The sequence below is a fragment of the Octodon degus genome, unplaced genomic scaffold (assembly GCF_000260255.1).
Source record: "Octodon degus isolate 3935 unplaced genomic scaffold, OctDeg1.0 scaffold00186, whole genome shotgun sequence".
NCBI lineage: Eukaryota > Metazoa > Chordata > Mammalia > Rodentia > Octodontidae > Octodon > Octodon degus.
The window spans coordinates 1,769,411-1,775,175 of record NW_004524762.1 but is presented as its reverse complement, the minus strand read 5'-3'; positions in this window follow the sequence as shown (position 1 = coordinate 1,775,175).

Here is a 5,765-nt window from a genome sequence, read left to right as displayed (position 1 = left end):
AGTGCTGGAATTACAGGCGTGCGCCATTACACCCAGTCTCAGTGGCTGGCTCAATGCACCTGAGGCTCCAGGGCTGGCCTGGTATATGGTGCCGGGGATCGAACTCCAGCCTCTATGCTTGCCAAGCAGGTACTTATGTCACCAAGCTATGTCTGCAGCCTGTTCTCACTCCTTTTAGTGTGATTATGTATGTGTGTATGTATGTATGTATGTACATATGTACGTATGTATTTGAAGTGCCAGGGCAGTGGGAATTTGGGGCATGGCCATGGGCTGGAGCAGATAGGGCGACCCTCTAACTGAGGACGCTTATTAACCATCATGTTGAACAGCGAGCTGCACCCAAGCCTGTCCTATGAGCAAGCCAAACCCTACAACTGATACGAGTTTTCTGAAGAATGAGCAGACCAAATCTGGCACTAGCTATCACTCTTCTAGCATGAGATTAAGGGGAAGCACCTGCGTCGACTATCAAAGAAGACAGTAAAGGATGGAAGCAATTGGCTTTTAAGTTGTTTTTATTTTTAAGAGCAGAATGTGTTTAGTGAGGAGAGCAAGCTTCTGTCCCCACTGTCCTCGCATTCTTGCAGAAGTCCGTTCTGCCTGCAGCATGTATCATCTCTCTTGTTTCCAGAGCACCCTTTTCTCCCTCAACACTTCCTTCGTGCGTCTTTTTCTTCTTATTTCTGCCCTATTTATGTGTAATCTTTCACATCCACAAATTGTCCTGACCAAGGCACTGACTGGACAATAAGAACCTGAAAAGCACTGCTGGTCCCTGCCTTGTCTGATAACCCTGGGAACCGGCCCCAAGGCCCCCACCTAAAGAGCAACACCCCAGCCCTGCTCTTACTTTTTCAGTGTGACATTTCAAAGCCAAGTTTTAGCTCTTGTTTGCTCATTCCTGTGGTGATATTACTGATTCTAGATTCTTTTAGTAGCTAGACCTAGGAAACAGCACCATCTGTGTATTACCTAGACTATTCTAATTCCAATGAAATAAATACTTCACGATCCCTTTTTTCCCTTTGCTGTATTACGAAAGAAACCTAGGGCCTCACGAATTCTAGGCAAGTGTACATCCGTGCCCTTCAGCATTCTTTTTGCCTTTTCTCACCTCACTATTATGTTTATCCTCGCCACCAGTGGAACTCTGACCTCTAGCGCATCACGTCCATACTCATTAGCTGATCCTACAACATATAAAATAGTTTGAAAATTGTGATAAACATGGTCTATAAAAAAACCAACCTAAGAATTCAAGATCTTTTAGAAATCATTCTTGTTTGTTTTAGTCAAGGGTATTTAGCCAAAATATCATGTTCAATTAGATTAATTCTAATTAATCCTTTTTTCTTTCACTTGGTCATGTAATCACTTTGAAATATAGTTAATTGGTTTCTATTTGCATTCAGTTTTCATTTTTCCATACTTGATTTAATTTTAGTTTTAGATGTGTGAAATATTCAGTAAAACTATGCTGAAAGGCATATTCACAGAAGTGTCTGCTCCCCTTCTATTTCTTCCATTCTATGCCTATCAGCCATGTATTGGTGACTATTTTAATTTCCTGTTTTTCTTTTTTTTCTCTCCCTCTCCTTAAAAAAAAATTATTTTTGTGTGATGGGAACTGAACCTGAGGGCCCTCTACCTCTGTGCTGCACCCCCTAAGCCATATCCTTGGTTCTTTTTATTTTTTTTATTTTTTTGGTGGAACCAGAGATTGAACTCAGGCCCTTGTGCTTGCCAGGGAAGGGCTTATTCCACTGAGCCATCTCCCCGGCCCCCTGGTTCTTTCTAAACATTTTAAATTTTTAAATTAAGCTCTGAAAATGGAAAGATATTCCTCACTCCTGACAGGAAGAACCAATATTGTGAAAATGGCCATACTCTCAAAATTGTTATACAGATTCAATGCAATCCCAATTAAAATATCATTAGTATACCTCATAGATCTAGAGAAAATATTCCTAAAATTCATCAAGAGTCAGAAAAGACACAGAATATCAAAAGCAATCTTGGGCAACAAAGGAAAGATAGGAGGTATCACAATCCCTGCCTTGAAATTATACTGTAAAGCTATGGTAATACAATCAGCATGGTACTGGCAAAAAGACAGACCTAAGGATCAATAGAACAAATTAGAAGATGCAGACATCACTACAAACACACTCAGCCATCTTGTCTTTGACAAAAGGGTCAAACGTATTCACTGGAAGAAAGTCTCTTTAATAAGTGGTACTGGAAAAAGTCACTTGCCATATGCCAAAGACTAAAATTAGACCCATGAAGATGGCTCAGTGGTTTAAGCACCTGCCTGGCAAGTGCAAGAACCTGTGTTCAATTCCCAGGTACTGCATGCCATGCTGGTCCCCAACCCTGCCAGCCACTGAAATCGGGCATGGTGGTGCACACCTGTAGTCTCAGTACTGGGGAGGTTGAGACAAGAGGATCACTATGAGTCTGAGCTATATCACAATACCCTATGCCAAATAAATAAATCTTTAAAATAAAATAAAATAGGGCCTGCAAGATAGCTCAGCAGACTAAATGTCTGCTTAGGCAAGTGCAAGGACCGGGATTTGATTCCTGGCACCGCATGCTGCACTGGCCCTGTCCCTAAGTGTGCTGAGCCAGCCATTGAGACCAGGTGTGGTGGTGCATGCCTGTAATCCCCAGGCTGGGGAGGCTGAAGATAGGAGGAACACTAGAGTCTGAGCTACATCATGAGACTCTATCAAATACATTAAAATTTTTTTAAATTAAAATTAAAATTACACCCATGTCCATTACCATGCACTAAAGTACAGTCAAAATGGATCAAAGATTTAAATATTGAAATAAAAACACTAAATCTACTGGAAGAGAAAGTAGGTAGAAATCTTAGAGGCATAGATGTAGGCAGAGTTCATGAACAAAACCCAAACTATATAAGAAATACCTCAAATAACCAACAATTGGAATCTCATCTTATTAAAAAGTTTTGTACATCAAAAGCAATCACAACAGAGTAAAAAGACAACCTACAGAGAGGAAAAATGCTTTAGCCAACTATCCTCCAGACAGAGGACTTCTAATCTAGAACATATAAAGAATTTTAAAAAATAAGGCCCCCAAAATTCAAAGACTTAATTACAAAATGGGCATCTAAAATGAATACATACTTCTCAGGTGAAGAAATACAAATGGCAAATAAATATATGAAAAAATGTTCAACATCTATAGTCACTGGAGAAATGCAAATTAAAACGACACTAAGATTCCATTTCACCTCAGAAAGAACGGTTATCATCAAGAAGTCAGCCAATAACAAATGCTGGGGAGGCTGTGGGGGAAAAGAAAGCCTTCTCCACTGTTGGTGGGAGGGCACGCTGGCATAACCACTATGGCAATCCCTGTGGGGATTTCTCAAAAAACTAGTTAGAGGCTCCATCCAACTCAGCTAGTCACCTCCTGGGTGTTTTTTCAAAAGAACTGAAAAGCTGATACCACAGTGACATATGTGCACCCATGTTTATAGCAGCACAATTGGTCACAGCTAAATCTTGGAAACAACCTAAATGCCCATCTGCGGAGGAAAGGATACAAAGATGTGGTAGTTTTACACAATGGTGTATTACTCAGCTGGAAGAAAAGATAAACTCACATTTTTTGTAGGTAGAGGATGCAACTGGAGACCATACTCATCAGTGAATTAAATCAGATCTGCAGGTATAAAAATTATATTGTTGGGGCTGGTGAGATGGCTCAGTGGTCTAAAGCACCTACTTAGAACAAGCTTAGTAAAACACAGGGACCACGGTTCAATCCCCCAGCACCACATGCCTGCCAGCCCCGCCCCCTGGTGGGCTGAGCTGGCCACACACACACACACACACACACACACACGTTAAAAAAAAAAAAATTATATTGTTTTTCTAGTGTAGAATCTGAAAGAGTAAAAAGAACCTGAAAAATTCAATGGATACTGTGAAAAGGAAAGAAATTGTCTAAAGGTAAAGAACAACTGAGATGAGGGAAAGGAGGAAAGAAAGGAAGAAGAATATGTATGTATATACATAGGAGAGATTGGGTAATTCTGCTGCTGATTTCTGCACGTCTATTGAAAGGGTCACCAATGTTCACTTTTTTCCTTTTTAATGTTTTATGATTTTTTTTGCCTATTTATTCATATTTTAGGGAACGTCTACAAGGTGTTCTGTGTCTCACTATTAGATTGGACTCTAATGAGCCGCCTGTTTACAGCCTCCCAAGAGCTGGGATTACAGGCACGTGCCACCACGCCCAGTCTCAGCTGCGGTCTCAGCGGGAGGGCCGGCACAGCAGGGCCGGGGATGGAACCTTGGGCCCCTGCGCCTGTTTGCAGGCGCTTTAATCCGCTGAGCTATTTGGCTGGCCCTAGGCTTATCTCTGGTAATCTGAACGTCTAACTGAAGACAATATGCAATATAGGAACCATTGTTGAATTTCTGTCATTTTGTTTAGTGAAATTGTGTATTTTTTCTCATGTTTTATTTACTATTTTTTGTATTGTCTTTCAGAATAAAAGTTTAAAAAATGTAAGAAGATTAAGTTCTGGGAGGAGTAAGGGCTAAAGAACTCGAATGCTGGCGAACTCCTTTGTGCACATTTGGACGCCCCTGAATCTGTCACAACCATGAAATGCCATATAGACAACACATAAACAAATGGGCCTGGCTGTGTTCCAAAGCGATTTTATTTTCAAAACAGGTGGTGAGCAGGGTTTAGCCAGCCAACCATAATTTCTCTACCCCTGCTCTGAAGAATGCCGCGGGGTTGAAGGACTGACCAAGGCAGCACGAAACTGGACAGGGAGCCCGCGTGTCCCCGTGAGCCCAGAACCCAGAGGGAGAAGAAGTGGTCGCGGCCGCAGGACGGCTGGGAGTTCGCGGGTCCCCAGACAGAGTTCTGCAAACGCCAGGCAAGCTGGAAACACCCCTCTGACGCACAGGCACACAACGCAGAAGCAGTCCAGGCTGGTCCAGGGGCGAGGGGTGACCCACCAGGGCGTCCACAGCGTGCTGGTCACTAAGCCTAGTCTGGCAATGGGAGGTCGCAGCGGGACCAGTTATTTTGGAGCTACCTGACTCCACCTCAGCCACTGCATAAAGCTGTCAGAGGCGACAACAAAGTAAAAAGCAAGATAAAGCACGCTGGAACAAGTGGCCCCTACCCTCCTGGCCCTGCAATGTTTCTCCAGCGCCCTCTACCGACAAAGGTGCACATAGCGGTCGGGGTTAAGGACCAATGCTTAGACTCCAGTCTCTTGTCTCAGCACAGGTATTGAAGGGTAAATTTGAAAGTCAGAGGTAAATTCAAGAAAGATGCGTTTGTGAACCTAGGAGTAAATATTTGGCACAGTTGAAGGAATTTATTTCCATAAGGCTTATTCTGCATTTTCACCGGGAACATATGAGAGTATCTTGTGTTAGGTTAAGAACTCATCCACAGTGTTTTCAGTCTTTTTACTTTCTGCCAATATGATAGCTGTGAAGTCTTGTATCATCGTAGCTTTTGAACATGTCTCTTAATGTTAATAAAGTCCAATATATTTTCATATGTCAAGAGGATTTTTACGTTTAATTTTGCATCTTCTACCTGGTCTTTGCCATTAAGGAGCTCACATCTTAGTGGGAAAAAAATAGACATGCAAGATCCCAATAGATTAATGGTGACTAAAATGGGAATTAGGAAATACGTGGACTAGGTTTCAAATACTGCCATTTCAACACTTACTGTGCAGT